At 49.4% G+C, this 18830-nt stretch overlaps 1 protein-coding gene across 11 annotated transcripts in view; it reads left to right on the plus strand.

The window, feature by feature from the left end:
* Eph (Eph receptor tyrosine kinase) overlaps positions 1-18830 on the plus strand; it is a 785142-nt gene that overhangs the window by 592605 nt on the left and 173707 nt on the right. The window lies entirely within an intron of this gene.

Here is an 18830-nt window from a genome sequence, read left to right on the forward strand (position 1 = left end):
CTTGTCCCCTTCGGGCTGAGCCGGTTCATCCCGAGTCCTGCTTCTTTTTTATTCCTTTTTATGTATATCTTTCTTTCTTTCTTTTGCTTTCTATATATATGGTTTGGTAGAATATATTTTTAATTCTAGACTACTTGGTCTATCTTCCTCCTCTCTTTACGGGCAGCCGTTGTTGGCGAGGGTTACTTGAGCACAACCTTCTCGACCTTTTTTTTTCTCTCTCTCTCTCTCCCTCCTGAACATGGTGCCCTCCCCGGCAGTGGCGGAGCTAATTATGCTCGGCTATCTTGGGCGCCCCGCCCCGCCGGCGAAGCGATAGGCGGTCTTCTTGGAACGAGTTGAGCAAGCGTCTACCGTTCTGTCATTCACGCGGATGCAAGCCGCACATACGGCTCCTGCATTCGGGACGCGCGCATTGCTGTGTAAGCGCGCTCCCCTTAATACGCGGTTGTCAAAACTTTCTTCAGAGCCCGCTAGGATTCGGCAACACTTTGCTTAATCGTCTATCAATAAAGAGGTAAACTAGCCTTCGTTGTACTTGGAATATGTTAATAGTCGCGCTGTTTACGCAGGTCGGTGCCTCTTCTAGTAAAGTTCGCAACCGGCCCATCCGCACGGCACTCTTTGGTGCTCGTTCTGATTGTCGTGTTGCCGTGTTGTAGTAGCCGATGTGCCACTTAGTAAATTTGGGACGGCGGTACTAGAAAGATTAGTACAGCCGTCCCAAGTGAAGCCGATCTCGTGCAAAAGACTTCAAGCGAAAGGGGGAACAAAAAAAAAAAAGAAAAGTCTGAGAAATCTGCGCGGTATGTTTATTCCTGTGGACGGCTGAGTTTATTAGAATTGTCTTTCCTCGCGTCGACCAACCGTATTAAGCGGTGTGCCAAGCGTCTTACACCTCAAGATGCGGGGCGTTCTGCGGCTGGGGTTCGGTTCTAAGCTAAGCCGCTTTTCCGCTTCACGGACTTGTAGTACCGCGAAGCAGGCTCTAACCAGAAAGAAAGAAAGACAAGAAAGGTAGACCTAGTGAGAGAACGTTTCCTTCGTATTCCACGTAACCTGAGCACCATTACTCGACGTTAGCTACATACCTTAGCTGCGACCTTCCCAAAGGTTGTGGCCAGTTCGCTTCCGCGCGTTTTACGCATACTGGCTGGCCGCCAGCTCGGTCATGCGCCGCCGAACGAGCGCGTGCCGTAGGGCTCGTGCAGAGCGGCCCCTGCGGCCATAATCTAGTAACGTTGCCTGCGGCGGCGTCCGCATCGGCCACTTCCACGCCGAAGTTTAGTAGTGGCGCGAGCCGTGTAGTCTAGTAGCGCACGCCGGCGCTGGTATGGAGCCCCCCTCTTGTTGGTCGGTCGTAATGTTGGGTCGTATTGTTTTTACGGCTAGTCCTAGAACCGCGCTTGCTTGCATGCTCGCTACCTTGTTTTCCTTCTCCTTTCTTTCGCTCCCTCGCCGCCTGCGTATACGCCATGCTTCTATTACATCGCCCGACCGCTCTGCCTGCGCGTAATGTTATACAGCGCGGGGAAGCACGGACGGTACGATCGGCGCGGAATTCGAAAAGAAGCATAAAGCGTGTAGCGCGTTCCGAAAGCGATGTGGGGCTTGCGGTACTCAGCCACTATTGCCGTGCAGTTGCGTTTTCCCAGCTCCACCGCGCGTTCCTTTGCGCGCTTCTTCGTTCCGTTCGATGGGCCTTCTTTATTTTTCCCCCTCTTGCTTTCTGTTCTTATTGTTCATGTGGTGTCGCGGAGCTAAAGCTTGCTTTGTTGGCCTCTATTGCTACGACTTTCTTCTCTGCCAAATGCCCTACAAAACAATAAAAGCAGTGCGACGTTTATTTTTGTCATCTTTGGAAATTGTCGCGCCTTCTATCTATCTATCTATCTATCTATCTATCTATCTATCTATCTATCTATCTATCTATCTATCTATCTATCTATCTATCTATCTATCTATCTATCTATCTATCTATCTATCTATCTATCTATCTATTTTTTTTATCTGGAAGCACCCGCAGCGCCCCCTCGCGCCCGTTAGTTTTCCCTACATCGTTCCCATCGTGTCTCAGTATTGTAGCTTCTCCGCCAGAGAGAGCCGCCATACGCTGTCCTCTAGAGTTACTGTATAACCTGCACATAGGCTCCGTTTTTCTTCTGTTCTCCTCTTTGTCATTGCGCGTTAACGCGCATTTGGCATGTTTTCGCAGCCGCTGATACATGTTTACCGAGGAATCGGTGAAAAGGTACAGCGATGTGTAATGTAAAGCTGCCGCGTCAGCCGATAAAGGCGTAGCGTATTTCTGCGTTCTATTTCGTTCTTGCAGTGCGCGTAAGAAGAAAACATTGTTTATAGATCGAAATGCCGAGGCCTTCCTAATCGAGCAAGGCGCAAGAATTCAGAGCCGTTACGTCGTGCTAATCGCGTGCGCTTTTCTTTAGATGTTTATCGAGGGAACACCGGCCGTGACGTCACTACTCAGTGTGTCTTGGATTCGCGATATATATATAATTAGGGGGCTTTGCTGTTGCTTATGCTCGAACATTATAGAAACACGGGTATTTCAAAACCTATACAAACCTCTTGCGATGCTCGGACCACAGAGTGGTGTTTCGTTTGCTTTCAGTCGCATGCACAAGCACGCATGCGCCGTCCCGTTCGTTGCAGTCGGGAACAATTGCAAGGGATGCGCTGAGCGCTTGCATAGCTTCAACAGTGGAAATTATGCGCAGTACGATCGGTTGCGAAAAAGCGATACTGCGTTTGTTCGCTCTCTACGTAACAGCTTCAGTATGTATACCTCGTGTAACTTCCATACCGTTGCACGGTTGTATTGAGACAAAAGCTCTCTCTCTCTCTCTCTCTCTCTCTCTCTCTCTCTTTAGCGCATCGCTTTTGCAGCGAGCACGACCGGCACACGGCGAAGAGCGTTTGCACGTCGGCATGCCAAACGCGCGCGAACAGAGCCCTCGTCGTCTCTGTTCGTCGTTCGCGTACATCTCCACTCGCCCGCTCGCACAATTTTCCATTTCTGTTCAGCCTGCGCGGAGGAAAAGGAGCACGAGTGCCGTTATTCCTCTTTTCTGCAGTCGTTCTCCGTTGCTGCGTGGGCTTTCGCCGGTATAGAGGCGGGTGGCAGCACATCGGACGACGACGACGAGCGCTCTGTTCGCGCCGGCATCGTTTGTATGTGCGCGCAGCCGCTTCCGCACGCCCGTGCGTAGATGCCTCTCCTCTCCGTTCTGGCTCTTTGCTGGCGGTGGTTGTGGATATCTGGCGGTGTGGTACTTGCCTGCCTTGCGGTTCGCTGCCGGTGTTGTTCTGCCTGCCTGGCGGTGGTGGTGGCCGGACGGCAATCTTTCTGCGCGCGTTCCGCGCGGCAGAGTGAACGAGCGAAATATGCTAATGGGCCAGGTCGAGGGAACGGTTCGTCGAGGAGGGAGGTGTATAGAGGAGGGTGAAAGCGGGATAGATAGAACAGGGCGGCGGCTGCGGCGGACGGCGAAGCGAGGAGTCGCAGAGAAAAAAAAAAACCAGAACAACAACAACAAAAAAAAAAAAGCCAGAAGAAAAGGTTGGAACGGCGTCGTCGTTCGTCGCATCGCCGAGCTTTTGCTTCGCGTGAGTAAGCGCGAGCGCGCACACCGTTGCGCGTGTATGTGTGTTTTTGAGCATTGCTCCTTCGGACTGCCGTGTTCCTTCTTCGCCTCTTTTTCTCGGTCGATGCAAAATTCAAAAGGCTCTCTTTTTCTCTCGCTGGGTCGGCGGGCCTGGCGCGTCGGGCGAGGCAAAACGGAGGAGAGGTGAGACGGTGTAGCCACCGTCTAGGACAGTGCGACGACTCAAGCAGCCGACGCCGCTACACCGACGACGGATGAAATTGAAGAAAAAAAAAGAAGGAGGGAAATGAGAGAGACAGGGATGAGAAGAAATGAATGGGCTAGCTGTGTGCGAGCTTGAAAGGGAAATCGGTAAAAAGGTCTAGCACTGACGAAGAAGGGAAGGAGTAGAACCCCCCGCTTTCGTGGCTTCACCGTCTCTTCTGCTCCTCTTCCTTCTTCTTGTTTTGCTCTTTTATTTCTTACCCCGTGACTCTTCCGTGTTCTTTGTTCCGCCGCTTTTGGCGGCCTGTTCTCGCTTTCAGGCGCGCATGTCGCCCCTCACGCCCGCCGCAGCCCTTTGCTGCCTCGCATGTGCGCCTCACCGTCGCTCGTTGTTGAAGAGCAGGTGCTCGCTCCAGCGTCGCCCTCGCCCGTGGCGGTAGGGGAGGGGGATCGGTGCGGCGCGCTCTAGCGGTTGCGTGTTTACATAGTTGGCGTAATTTCATTGAATGAGGAGGAACGAGCGAGGTGGTGTGGGAGAAAAAGGAAGCGCCGGATGGCAGCGACGAACGGCGTGCAGGAGACACCGGGCTTCTGCTCTTTGTTTCCCAGGTCTACATCGCTGCTCTGCTTTCCTTTTTCATTCCTTCTTTGCTGTGTTTTCGGTCGCTTTTACCGAACGCGTGCCCGCACCTCGAAGCTTTCGGTATGGAAGGATGAACGCGATGTAAGGCGCAACTTAAGCTTTCGCTGTTTGCGTTAAACGCAAAAGAAATATAGAAGTGTGTGTGTGTGTGTGTGTGTGTGTGTGTGTGTGTGTGTGTGTGTGTGTGTGTGTGTGTGTGTGTGTATGGAAGTGTGCGCGGTGTTGGATATACATGCAATTTTGCTTTGCCACTTCTCACTTCGACTGCATGGTTGCCTGGTGCTGAAACCTTCCCTTTCTTTCAGTTCCTTGTTTGTCAATCTGCTTAGCGGTGGTTTGCACAGTAGTGCTTTAGAGTTAACTCTTATGCATTGCTCGCTTGCGTCCTAGCCTTCCGGGCAGAAATTCCGAAATATGGGAAGATAGGCAATGTTTGTATAACAAGCTGTCGGATACGGTATGTTGTTTTCTGTGTTTCGCTCTCTCTCAAGATCCTGAAATTGTAGCTTAGGGAGGCGAAATTCTTTCTTTCTTACCTTCTTTCTTTCTTTCTTTCTGTTTTTCTTTTTTCCTTTCTTTCTTTCTTTCTTTTCTTTCTTTCTTTCTTTCTTGTTAATGGGGTGCTTTCCCGCTTTGCGCCTGCGGTCCCATTCGCTGCATGGAAAGCTTTCCCTCACAGTTGGACGTTTTTTTTTCCTTATACGGTAACAACAAAAGCACGTCTGAAATGCCCACTACGACCCGTGAGTTTCCGTATGATCAAGTCCGTGCCTGCGATTTAGTTGCAAGCACAAGGAATCTTTCGCCTCTTTGCCGCGTTGAACGTAAATTTTAGTGCACACCGCCTAGCGCTTTAAATATTTTTATTTTCCCTTTGCATTCCTGTATGTCATCTTGTTAATGCTGTTGCCATTCTAATGGATATTTGTGAAGCCATTGACGCAGCTGATAAAGAATACACGCACAAAAAGAAAACGAGAGAAAGGGGGAGAATCCGTATGTATACTCTCGCACCAGCCGCAGTATAGCAACAAGAGAAAGGTCGATGAGAGCCAGAATACGCACTTTGAACTATAGAGAAAAAAAAAAACGGAGGACAGCCAAGAAGGGAGTCGAGAAAAGAAGGCGGACGGGGAAGTGAGAGAGAGAGAGAGAGAGAGAGAGAGAGAGAGAGAGAGATCACAAGTGACCAGGCTGCGCCTGCGTTTATTCCCTTCTGTCCACGCCTGTATGTACTCTCGGCGTTCGTATAGCTCGAAAGCACGGCAATGCACTCTAACCGGGTCCCATGGAGCTCGGACTTGCGGCGGCCGAGCCGGTGTATTAATATATATATAAATAAAGAAGAAAAAAAAAGCAGAGAGAGAGACATGGCGGGACGGAAGGAATGCTTGCGTGATGGCCGCGTCGGCACACCGGAATTCTGTTTACGATCGCAACCCACGATCGCAACCCAATCACAAGAATCGCTGGGGGAGCCAAAAAGGGGAAGCGGCAGAGGAGGCGCGGGGGGGAGGGGGAGGAGCGCAGGGATGGCAGGGACAAAATGGGAGCGCGTAGCAAAGCTTTTATATACGTGCTGAGCTTTGAGGAAGCCGTGGCGCGCGCGGCACTGGAACGTTGGGAACTATTAGGAGGGAGAGAAGGGAGGGGGAGGAGAAGAGAGAAAGATATCGCCCGGCGCTCGAAGTTTTTGAAATTGGATTGAAAGCAGCGCGAATAAAAACGAAACTCGTCGCGGCGAGGCGCAGGCGAGGCACAGCGAAGAGCAAAGGAAGAGCGAAGAAAGATGTTGAGCAAGGAAAGAGGAAGGGAACTTGATAGAAGCTAAGGGTAAGAAAACGGCGCGGCACGACGAAGCGAAAGAGAGAATAAGAAGAAAAGAAAACGATACAAAATGAAGCTCGAAATGATGTTTCGAAACTATCGCTCTGTTCTTTGCGTCTGAGTTCGGACTTTTTCTCTCTCTCTCTGTCTTCTTTTTTTTTCCTCCGGTTTTTTTAATGTTTCGTTATTCATTTCTAGGCGTTTGTTAGTTTCGTGTCTCGACAACACTCCGGAAAATGTTTCGCCTCGCGCTCGCTATAACCTTTTTATTTTTATTTTTTTCCCTCCTTCTTCCACCCCTTCTCTCCGGGGCCTCCCGTTTCTCTGGAGCCATCTCGAGCTCTCTTGCGGCGAAGCCTCGGTTTCTCGTCAAACGCTCCGCTTTATGGTGGGTTCTTCAATTCTTCCGCATTGCAACTGTCGAGTGTGTGTTTCTTCTTGGGACGCCGAGGCTTCCTGTCTTTGTCCTTGCTTTTTCTTGTTGTTATTTTTTCATTCATTCATTCGTTTTTTTTTCTTCCTCTCATTCTCCTTGCCCTCCGAGAACTCGAGAAGTCGTTCCCCGGCGCTGGCTAACAACGTTGGAACAGCGCGGCAAGACTGACTCCGCGCGGATGGGAAATATATAAACCGTGGCTTTATTTATTTATCTTCCGAGAAGGCCTCCCCCCCCCCCCCCCCCCCCTCCCAGCCTCCCTCCCGCGAGGAAACAGCGCCATTGGAGACGTTTTTGAAGTGACTTTTGAGTGGTTCGCAGGATAAATAATAAGCATTGCCCAGAAGAAAGAAAACAAAGCAACGAGAATGACTCAAACCCTCCCCCTGAGCGTTCTCCTCCGCTGCTATCCTATCGGCTCACGTCTGTTTACCTGAACTGTGGATATAGAAGCTTCCTTCGGGTCTTCTAGCGGGCGTAGTTACTTAAAGGGAAGCTGAAGAGTCTGTCGAATTCAATAAGACGCTCATATACGGATTCGGGAACCTTATAAACCATGTAGGTCAAATTTGGGGGGTTTTTTTTCAATTAGGAGCGACGTAATCGTCGGTTGAAATTTCGCTGTAGCTCCGCCCCCCGTCGAATGCCGCGCGCTGCTGCTGACGCTGACGATGCGAGCGGAGACCGGAAACCGCGGTGTTGTGACGTCAACTTTAGTGTTTTGCTCCTTCGCAGCCTGCGCGACCGTGCCTGACCGTGCTTGTTTCTGCGTGCGTGCCGTCGTAATCTGCTTCGATCGACCCTGCATTTCTTTGTTGGTGCGTCTGTGTGTATGTAGAGTGGTGGTCAACGTGCGCAGCATCAACTCATGTGGTGGGCCGATCATGCCGTCTTTCTGTGCAGCCTACGGTTGCACGAACACCAGCGGCCGCGACGATGTTGTCTTCCATTGCTTCCCACAAGACAAGAAGCTTTTAAGGAAGTGGGAGGCTGCTGTAAAGCGAAAGAATTTCAAGCCCTCAAGAACAACACTGCTGTGCTCCAACCGCTTCCGTGACGACGATTATCACCACAATTTCCACTAGCAGGCTTTCTAAACGCAGCGCGAAAAGATCGGAGCAACGAAAACAAAGACGGCACGAGTGCGGACTGACTGACGATAACTGGTGTTCGAAGGCCTTATGAATACACGAACTCGCCCAAACCTGGATTTTGAGTTACTGCGAGCTCCTTCATGTTAGCACGCTGAACGGAAGGTTCATGTTTATTTCCCGCCCTCGACGCAGGTTTCGTCACAAAGCGCCGCGAATTTTCTATTTGCACGTGTGTTGTAAGACAGCCTGCACGCAGCTACCATAACGCAGTGCAAATGTAGAGTTTGCATGTGCTGGAAAGCCGGCGCACGCCAGGACGCTACGCTCCCCCCGTGTCTCGCGCACAGCGAGAAACCGACCGTCTCACGTAGCCGACGGAATTCGCCGCCTTTACGACTTCGGTTGCGAGTAGTGTGCGGATGGCGCACAGATGAAGGTCACTACACGTACTGCATGAACCGGGAAGCTTTTCACGCGTTTGAACCGTCTTTGTAGGTTGCCGACAGCTTTGGACAGCGCACAAATGCCGACGATCGCATCCCCGCTTACGTTCCACGAGGAGGCATGCAGGAACACAACACTGCAGTTGTTTGACCGGAAACGAGCTCACTAGATCGGCGAAAGATCGGCGAGTTCACTAGATCGCTTTTCAAAAAACATATTCACCAAAGAGCATTTCCAACACGAGGAGATCCCAAGACTTCGCTTTCGTTCTCGTCGAAAGCACTGCTCGCACCAGCATCGTTTGCTTCTTCGAGAGGCCGGCTCTTTGCAATCGGCTCGTACATGTAGGGAGCAACGCCGAACTCTTCAGAAAAACGCAGTCTCTCTAAATTTTCTATTACCTCTGACATTTCTATTACGGCACCAAACTACCTGGCACCGCGCTTCATGTGGAGCGGCAGCGGCCGGTCGCTAAAGTTGACGTCACGGGTCGCCCGACCAATCACAGGCGGAAACGAGACGCGCGAGCTGGGCGTGTCCGCTGCTGCACTTTTCGTCGAAATAAAATATATTTGCGCTTTCTTTCGCTCAATTTCGATACGATATTCGAATTCGGAGGGTTGAAAACCATTATGTACACATGTTCACTCATTTTTTCTGGAAAACCTTTCAGCTTCCCTTTAATAGATTCGAAGGTTTGTAGAAAGCAGATTGTTACCGTTGCATGGCGCTTGCTTTTTATTAGCCTTATCCTATATGGCACAGAAGTGTGGGTGGGGATGAACTGTCTGTTTATAAAGTAATGCTTTGTAACAAAAAAAAAAATACAGCTACAAATTTGACCATGGTTAAGCCGAACTAGCCAGAGAACACGCCATAACAAAGTGCAAATCTGAAAGCGGCAGAATATAGCCCTAAGGCAAATAGTCTGCGCTTGAAACGACGTCGTTATTTACCTTTCGCGCTGAGTAATGCAGGTGTTTGGCAATATTACCTTTGGTTACCATACTCAAGTCCGGTATGCTTCGGGCAATGTTTTAAGTACCTTGTTTTAGCGTCAAGAAAGCTTTAAATGATTGTCCATTGTTTCGGAGGTTTCTGCATTGCTGAACGCCTGCAGGCAACGGTAACAGCAGGGACGTTCTCAAAATTGTATTAGAACCGGCGTATCAGCGCTTCAGTGAGAGATTAAATGTAGTACTTGTTTCAATGGCAAATAGGTTAATAAATAAATATGCAGGGCTGCAAGGGATTCGAGGCCAAATGCAATTTTTTAGGAAGATTACTCGAACACAAAGCGCTGCTGTTTGATACGCACCAATTATTGTAGCCATAAGAACAACAGGGAGAAAGTCCCAGCACTGGCGCGTTCTCGGCGCTTAAATTTGCGGTTGCTCACCGCAAGATTCGCAGAGAACGTTGGTGACCGTTCGAAGTCGCCAGAATAAACCTTACGTCATTCTCGCAAAGCCCATCTACGCGTGCCGGCCTCTCGCGAGTCGCTCCTTCGCGAACTCTTCTTTTATTCATCCGCTATCAGCGGGAAATCACTCGGTTCTCCCAGCGCAGCGTTATACGTACAGCTGCCCGCCAGTCGGCGGCCGTACAGTTTCTGCAATCGCACGTCAGGGACGCGTCAAGCGAAAGCTCGAAGGCGCGCCGTTTCGCGCATTATTTACCCCGTCTTTCGCTTACTTTCCCTTATTTTCGCGGAGCCGTCCGTTACGTTGCCTTGCGTGCGCCTATGTGTTAGCTGGGCTATTGAAGACGTCTTGCTGTGAAGCGGCACAAACCCACAGAATTGTAGTTACGACTTTTTTGTTTACATACATACATACATACATACATACATACATACATACATACATACATACATACATACATACATACATACATACATACATACATACATACATACATACATGCATGCATGCATACATACATACATACATACATACATACATACATACATACATACATACATACATACTAGAGCCTCATTGGTGACACAGGCAGAGATAGGTCTCAATTACGCTGCCTATATCCATAAATCCATTCGCTCTGCGCGTTTATGCTTTCCTTTTATTTCGTTTTTTTTAAGGAGATAGGTACAGCTCGGCGTGTTGCATACCTGTTTGTTCAGGGCTTGCTAGGCGCAAAAGTTCAGATGTTATAGGCCCTGAGCCGCCACTTCTGTACGGATGATCGAGCGGCAGACGCGTACACAAACTGCATGCGAAAGCTGTGAAATTAACTGGCCGCCTGGCATTCCCACTCCTCTTTCACGCGTACGGACAAAACCACCGTCGCCGTGAAGGCGCCGCCGAAGCAGCGCAAGCGAGCCGCTGTCGAGAGCATTGGCAGGGAATTATGCGCATCTTTCCGGCGAAATGACGGAACGTATCTTGGAGGGCAAGTCGTCGCGTTTGCGCGTGATCTCACTCGCGCAAACGCCTTGCCTGTCTGCAGTTCCCGATTGCGTGGTTTCAGTTTGGTAATTCGTCAACGCACTATATGCCTCCACCATCTTTACCTTTTCTTCTTCTTCTTCTTCTTCTTGCCTTTCTTTTTGTCTTTTATCTCTACTTCTGTCGCGCGTACTCAACGTCGTACCTCTGCAGTGTACTTTGTCGGCATGACGTGCAAGTATTATAGTTGAGCGTGCCCATGCGGGACCGGTGCTGCCAATCATTTTGAAAGTGCGTTCTCGCACGCTCCGTGCCGCATGCAGCGTGAGCGCATAGCCTGCAGATGCACGTGTTTACGTACTGCGTGCGCTTCGCTGTTCACGTATTTAGTGCTGTTCAGTACCGAGCCACGTAACTTGCAATTGCACCGCACATATAAATGTTTCTTTCACTCCTGCTCCGTATGTTTACGTGTGTTCAGTGACAGCGGGTATGCTCCTTTGCGCATATATGTCGTGTCGTTCAAAAAAGAATGAGGTCGCTTGGGCTTTTTGGAAAATCTTTGCATATATGTTCGACCACCGTCGGGAGTGGTTTAGCATTAAAATTTGCAGTTTCTTTTTCTTGCGGTTGTTCTTTTTTCTTTTCTTTTCTTTTGTTTTCTTTTCTTTTCTTTTCTAAATGAAATCGTTCATTCTTTTGTAGCCTCCACGCGGCCTCTATACACTTTAACCTCTCTTACGGCCAACCAGCGATTGAAATGCGCTATACTACGCAGCTTCGGCGACTCGGCGCACGCACTTAGCCTGCGGCGTGATTTCGCAACAGCGCTTCGTAAGTTATGTAGCACTGACACACTTTTCCTATACGCGATTACCGCGGAGAAAACGCAATTTGCTTCGGAGCCAGTTTGTATAGGATGTCCGAGAGCTTGTCTCGAGAGCATCGTCGATCACCCGGCGCGTAGCGTGACGGGAAGTGATGGAAGTGTTTCCTCGCAGCGTGAGACGGCCTGACGCCATTGTTTTCTCTACAATGCATGGTGCGCGGCTGTGCCGTAATCCCTCGGCGACGCTCGTCCTTGTGTTTGCGCGAAAAAAAGCGAGCTTAAGGCCACGTTGGGCATCAGCACAGTACAGATGTCATTTCCCAAATGAACTTCTTCCTTCTTCCTCTTCCGGAGACGAGGCTCTGCTCAGGATAATTACGTTGTGCATTCTTTCGTTTGCGACGGCGGGTGCTGAATCAGCCTATCTATAATGCAGATAGCGTTCCTTTCGTTTTACTCGGATTCGTTGTTGTTGTCGACGATTAGGTGACCGGCTGGGCGTGCCGTGTATGTAAACATTTACGTATCAGGAAGATAAGCATTTCCAGAAAAACAGTTTACAACATTTAATGAAAAACTGAAAAATTATATAGTTTTAAGGAATCGTTAGCGCCACATACAACTATATAAAGATTTTGCATTATCTCTTGTGTTTAAATAGTTCTGTATGTCGCTACACGCATTTCCTTTCTTTTCACACAGTGCTTATCGACCCACTCACTCAAATCACTCGTTCACATGGTTCACGTCCTTATACACTTACTCTACTCGCTTGCTCAACAACCTCTGCTCCACTCGTTCTCCGCGACTAAGTCACGTTCGCTTCCAAGTCGAGCACCCTTTGGCCTCACTTTTAATAAGTGAAGTGCTTTCAAATTGGCTCAACTGTTCTCTTGTCCCTGCGCTTGACGCTAACGAGAGTGTCGCCCGTGACGAAAGGAAACAAATGAAAATAAATAGGTAAAAAAAAGAACACCGCGTATAAAGGAACGCAGCGGTCGCACGCCGCACACTCTTCGCATAGGAGCGTATGGCGCGACCGCTGTCGCACGTACAACTTCATGCGTTGACGGGAACCATTAACGGTCGTCAGATCGCCCCCGGGTCCTCACAGTTGAGTCCTCGCTTGCCATCTACCTGTCGCCTTGCCCCCGCTCGCGTTTCCATTCTTTCTTCCATCCATACCTTCACGTTTTCTTTCTTTATGTATGGACTCATCCTTTTTGCATAACTTTCGTAGTGCTCGCCTTGAGGCCAAGTTCAATGCCCTCGCTGTTATCGGCGAACTTCGAATCGAACGCTCGAAACCCCTCGCGGACGAAAAAGTGCCCGCCCGCCCGCCCCGCCAAAACGTTTATACATCTCTGCTATTCTTTGGCTCTTTATTCATTTCCTGGCGGTTTTGTCTGGGAGCACGTGATCTATATTTAGCTTCGTCATCTTCATTCCGGTTATTCCGGGGCGAGCGTATATTTAAAAATTTATACCGCTCGCTCGCTCGCTCTCTGTCGCTCCGGTTTAGAGCCCTGCCCGCCGGCGCGTTTTAAAGAAAGAAGGTTCAAGAGACAAGGGCATTTTTGAGCTTCATGCAAGACACGGAAGGGAGAACGGAAATTGATTCGAGGAATATTTTTCCGCGGCACGGTTTCCCGCTTTCGTCGTGTCGGGTTCCAGTGCCCGTTTGTGCCTCTTTGTGCTTCGCTATACTTTTCTTGGCGTGTTCTCTTTTTTTTTAAACGTTAAGCGCCGCGAACAGCGTACGTATGGTCTGTAGTAGTGAGACGTTGAAATTATTGTGAAGGGGGGCCGAGTGCTTCGGCGTCGTTTCTCAGTTTGTGTTATAAAGCAGCTGGAAGCTGGGAGGACAGCTTGAATTTGGAGCGAAATCGGAAGCCCGATCCTTCTGGTGTTAGTGAGCTGTTTGTTGGCTGCACTTTTTCTTTCTTTCTTTCTTTCTTTCTTTCTTTCTTTCTTTCTTTCTTTCTTTCTTTCTTTCTTTCTTTCTTTCTTTCTTTCTTTTTCGTGTTTCTTCTTTCACCCAGATGAAAACGCGAGACACCCTTCTTCTTCCTCATCGGAGCAACTTCTCATTGGTCGTGCGACGTATATAATAAACACTTCGTCTCGCTGCAGACTTCGCGGTGCGCAGATCGTTATTGTAGCGTGTTATACTTGAGAGTTCGATGAAAAAAATATATAGAAAAAGACAGACTCAGCAGCTCCAAGTTAATCACTGCGATAAGCAGCTCAACTGCTATGCACCGCTTCATATGCATTGCAGGGAGGGTGCCGTATAGGGGACTGGCTCCGAAACAATTGTGACCACCTGGGGTTCCCTCACGTGCTCCCAAAGAACGGTATACGTGGGAATGTTCGCAACTCGGTCGGGAACCGAACCCGTGACCTCGTGCTAAGCAGTAGAATGCTCATAGCCATTGAGCCACTGAACCGAGTCCGGTGAAAATGTTCCGGTGACCTTAAGTCGGCCGCTGACTTTTCTCCTCCTTACCCCAGTTTCTCGCTTGCCCGCTTGAACCGTTGCAGCAACGCGATATTTTTTGTTTACCAATGTTATGCAGATAAGTGAGGCGGCAGAGAATCATATAATCAAAGACGGTGTCTTATCCCCAACTTTAGCCCACGCAGCATGTGTGTATACATGGTCCGTGTGAATACTTAAGGAGGATCGTTACTTCACTGCACCTAAATGTCACGGTTCCCTTTTATTCTTGCGTGCAAACATATCGAGTATACCTAGCTGTTTAGTACACGCATGCCTGGTATGGGTGCAACGGCGTCCCGATTGGGCGGTTATAGCAGTGATTAGTAATCCGCGCTGGATTCACTTGAACGTCATCGGTACAAGGTCGTTAAGTGAATCGTTCGAACAGGAGGGTACGCAGAAATAAGTAAGCAGCTCGGTCGACTGGTGTAATCGATCGTGCATTGTGGGGCGTGTAGCGCCATATATTAAGCTCGGCTCATGTGCATCGCTTTTGGAAGCCTGTGGCCGTTGTTGCTCGGAAAGCTGTCAGTTAATCGTCAGTGAATGGGCGGCCGTAGTAAGCCCCGGAGTTCGTGTGTAGAGCGCTTTTATATCCGCTTCTACGTTGGTGCACGTGGAGACAGCGCACGTTTACACAGACCGCGTACTTGCCGTTTTCCCATTGTTCTGGTATAACCTTAGGGACGTCTGGGATTTTTTTTGTAGCATCGGCGCTTCATTTCATTTTATTACCTTAAAAAAGACCCACACGGGCATTACGTAAGGGGTGGTTGTACATAGACTCATTATACGTTAGTAATTAATCGCGAGATATGAAGTCACAAATGCAACGCACGTGAACGACATAGGTACATAAGTTCGAAAATGTACACCCGTGGATATCACAAATAATGAACGTGAAAAACAAATCTCGTAGTTGTTTTGTCTGAAAGACGGTCCTTAATACCTTTCTTTCTTTTTTGCGTGAAGGTATAGATGCACAGGATATATAGTGGAAATTTGGTGAGGCAGGTCATTCCAGTCTGTCTTTTTCTCCTTACCCTCAAAACATCGCATTCGCAAAAGAACCCGCCTATATAGCGGCGTCGTGGGAGATCCCTTCTCTTTCTCGTCTCGCTTAGTATGCGACTTAACGTCGCCATACGAGCGCTACATCGCAATGCGGGCAGCACGCCATGTGTTACACGTACTGTAGGTATATACTCCATAATTTTTTCCGTGTCTAGTAAACTTCACCTTTTATTCTTTATTTGTTATTACTAATGTTATATTTTTCGAGACGGGGGGGGGGGGATATATTGCGTTTGGCTGAATTTATATAGCTTTGCCCCTGATATGAAGTCGACGTTGTTCGGGCGGGGGGGATTAGCGTTTAATCCGCGAGGTAGATTCCAAATCCGCCTCTCGCAAAATATGTACTTGCACGCCATCAAACGATACGAGGAGGGGGATCGGTTGAGGATTTCAAAGGAGACGAAGAGCGTGCACGAAAAGGGAAACTTGAACCGGCTGTCGGTGTTCGTACTGAGGCTTCGGAAACAACCTCTTTGCTTTCACGGTGCGGCTGGCACGCAAGAGGACAATAAAGGGAAACAAAGAAAGAAAGAAAGAGAACAGATGCATCTCGCCTGTATCGTTGCCTTGCACATATCACGCTGGGGCGTACTTGCGGTGCGAGTATCGTGGATGGCCAGAGCAGTTCGGTTTGTTTGTACGCCGCCAACGCCGCTACGTGCGAAGCTTGGGGTAATGCGTGCGTGCGTGTTTGCATCGTGCGCGCAGACGTGATTGCTTAGTTCATTTAGTTGTTTGCTTTTCCCATCACCGTTCCACAGCTTGCGCAATATTAAGCTGGCTCACTCTGCTCTAATAAGTGGTTTTGTGTTTGTTTGCATGTGCACGCGTGCGTGCGTGCGTGTGCGTGCATATGTGTGCGTGCATATGTGTGCGCGCGCGCGTGTGTGTGTGTGGGGGGGGGAGAGAGAGAGAGAGAAGGTAGGTTTATGTGTTGATTTCGCTGGGCACACTTTTTTCCTCTTTCGGTTCCCCTTTCCCCCACCCCCAGTGTAGGGTAGCAGACCGGATGCTCTTCTGGTTGACCTCCCTGCCTTTCCTATCCTTGCTTTCTCTCTCTCTCTCTTCCCTGGGCATAGCCTGCCTGACAATGCGGGTACCTCTTGCTGTAATTTTATCCGGCAGTGTTTGCCACCCCCCATCTGCTTACCTTTATACTATCTTGTCTCCACGCCTTGTGACAGAAGCTTCATCTTATACGTTCAGTTCAGTTTTGCCAGGGAAATGGAGCTTCCGCCTCAGCCTAAGACAGTGTCTTTCCGGGGTCTTCCTGAATGTGCACATTCGCCACGTGAACGAATCGCACTGATCGCACTCCCATCACTCGACTTCTCGTCTCGAATATATATATATATATATATATATATATATATATATATATATATATATATATATATATATATATATATATATATATATATATATATATATATATATATAGAAATACAGAGTAAACCGCCTGAAACTGCTTGTCATTGTTGAGTATTGCAAGGTCGTACTGTTCACACTCGTACGAATCGCGTTCATTCATCGTACTGCGATGACTCACTCCTCTGTGTCTCTTGAAGGAAAAGAAAAAGAAAAATCGCCAATTTGGCGCCACAAATGCGCATCGTTCGAAACTATATCGCTGACCTCCTTCTCTTTGCAAGCTGTCGTCGCTTCCGATGTCTTGTGTCGCGTGAAAACCTTCGCGCAGTTTGTCCGAAGGCGAAAGCCGCAAGCGCCGTTGCTCGTCCGAGACCGGCGAATCGCCGAAGAATGGATGTCTGTGAACGGACACACTGTGTCAGGAAACGGGGCTGCCAGGCTGAAAGGCCCGGTGCGCGCCTCGGCCGTGTAAAAGAGACTTCGCCGCGGAACACAATTGACGCGGTGACGCGAGCGTTTCGTTGGGCTGGAAAAGGGTGCTCGCCGCGCTTCCGTTTGAAGTCGGATCGACGCGGAAGCCACGACAGCGGCATTCTTTCCTGTAGTGGGCGTCGCTTCCTACTTCAAATCGATGTTCTCTGGCGGCTGCCTCGGGTGTTTCGCACATTAGAGGCGTCACTTTATTTTATTTTTCTCGTCCGTTTTTTTCTTTTTAGTCTTCGATGTTTGGAATCAGGAACGATGACAGCTACATTTTCTCGAATGTGGTATTTTAAATCAGAAAGAATAGCCTCAGGACGGAAAGTTTCGGGTGGAGGGCGTACAGGGACAGCTATATAATGGTTACAAACTTCCGTTAGCAAACTGCTGTCCCTCTTTCGGGCGCAGGAGAGCGATTGTGGATGTGACAGTGGTTAAGACAAGCCCATCAGTGGTAGAGCGTACAACGTAATAGTGCGGAATTTTTATCGAAACTGTATGGAGCTTACGGCTGTAGATCCTGGAAACTTGTATCTCTTTACAGGCTCTCTGGGAACGAGGCTTCTTGCGTAGCCTTCTTTCTGTTGAGCGGATTACATAGACAAATGACTTTGCTATTTTAGAAATGGCGTGTATGGTGCGCTATCGGTTATGCACACAAATGAACCCGAGTTTGCGTTTGGTCGCGAGAAGTGTCGCCGACCGCAATTCTTTAAAAGTATGCTGGGCCGCTTGCATTCGCCATGGGTAAACCTCTTAACGCTCGCTGTTATTTCGCTTCGAAATATTGCAGCGGCGTAAACTGTGGGCGCTGGAATGCATGAAAGACTCCGTGGTCAGCTTCATCAATTAACTTTATTGTTATTTGGATCAGTAATATCCAGCTTGACGTTCCTGTGGAAAGTAAGCTAAAGCGATGGGCCTTGCTACATCGGCGTATACCTTGCGTATACACAGTAGCCGACAGTCGTACGAATCGCTGATCTCGTGTTGTTGTTGTTTTTAACTCGGATACCTCGCGGGCTCCACACGTCGGTCACAAGATTTTTTGGTTCTCGCATGTGGCACAGGGATGCGGATGAAGGCAGTGTGCACAATAACAACCCCCCCCCCCCTGCCCCCCCTTTCCCCGCCTCTCGTTCGTCTTCTGCCCGAGTCGGTGAGGCCCCCGGCTGTTGCATTTTTGTGGCGGAGAATTATTTACGACCTACTTGATTTTCATGGCCATCTTACGGCCTGCTGGCCGAGATAAGTACCGGCGCGAATGCACATCGATGTGGAGTACTAGCGCGTATCTAAAATGCTGGCTAGTACAGCACCGAAGCTCGAAGTGCCTCACAAGCCAGAATCCGGTGCTTTCTCGCTCCCCTCCTTCTATGCCCCCCCCCCCCCTCTCTCTCTCTCATTCCGCGCAGTATCGTGGAAGCTAAGAGGGGGGCTAAGGCTGTCACCAATGGCGCAGGATTATAGCAACAAACTATGGTGCCGCGTTTTGATAGCGCTCGCGCAACGTGTAAGCACTTGTTGCTCTTCAAAGCATGCACTCACGAGAGCGCCACTCGGCGAAACATTTATCGAGGGGCCTTAATCACTCCGTCGAAGCATCCTCTAAACTTCCTTGCGCTCGTTCGCAGAAGACATCTCGGCATGAAGAGCACAACAGCGCCGATTGGCCTGCTGCGAGCTCTCCGTAGCTTTTCCCACTGCACCGTTTTAGCGGGGACATGAGAAAATAGACGTCGATCACGGCGCACATAGTATGTGCGTACGCACGCCTTCGGGAACCTCTTCTGTACCAGCGCGCGCAATCTTTATTAGGCGCCCGACGATTCGCGGCGGATGCGGCCGCAGAGCCCATCGCTTTAACTTTTGAGGCCATTAGGTATTC

The sequence above is a fragment of the Dermacentor albipictus genome, chromosome 2 (assembly GCF_038994185.2).
Source record: "Dermacentor albipictus isolate Rhodes 1998 colony chromosome 2, USDA_Dalb.pri_finalv2, whole genome shotgun sequence".
NCBI lineage: Eukaryota > Metazoa > Arthropoda > Arachnida > Ixodida > Ixodidae > Dermacentor > Dermacentor albipictus.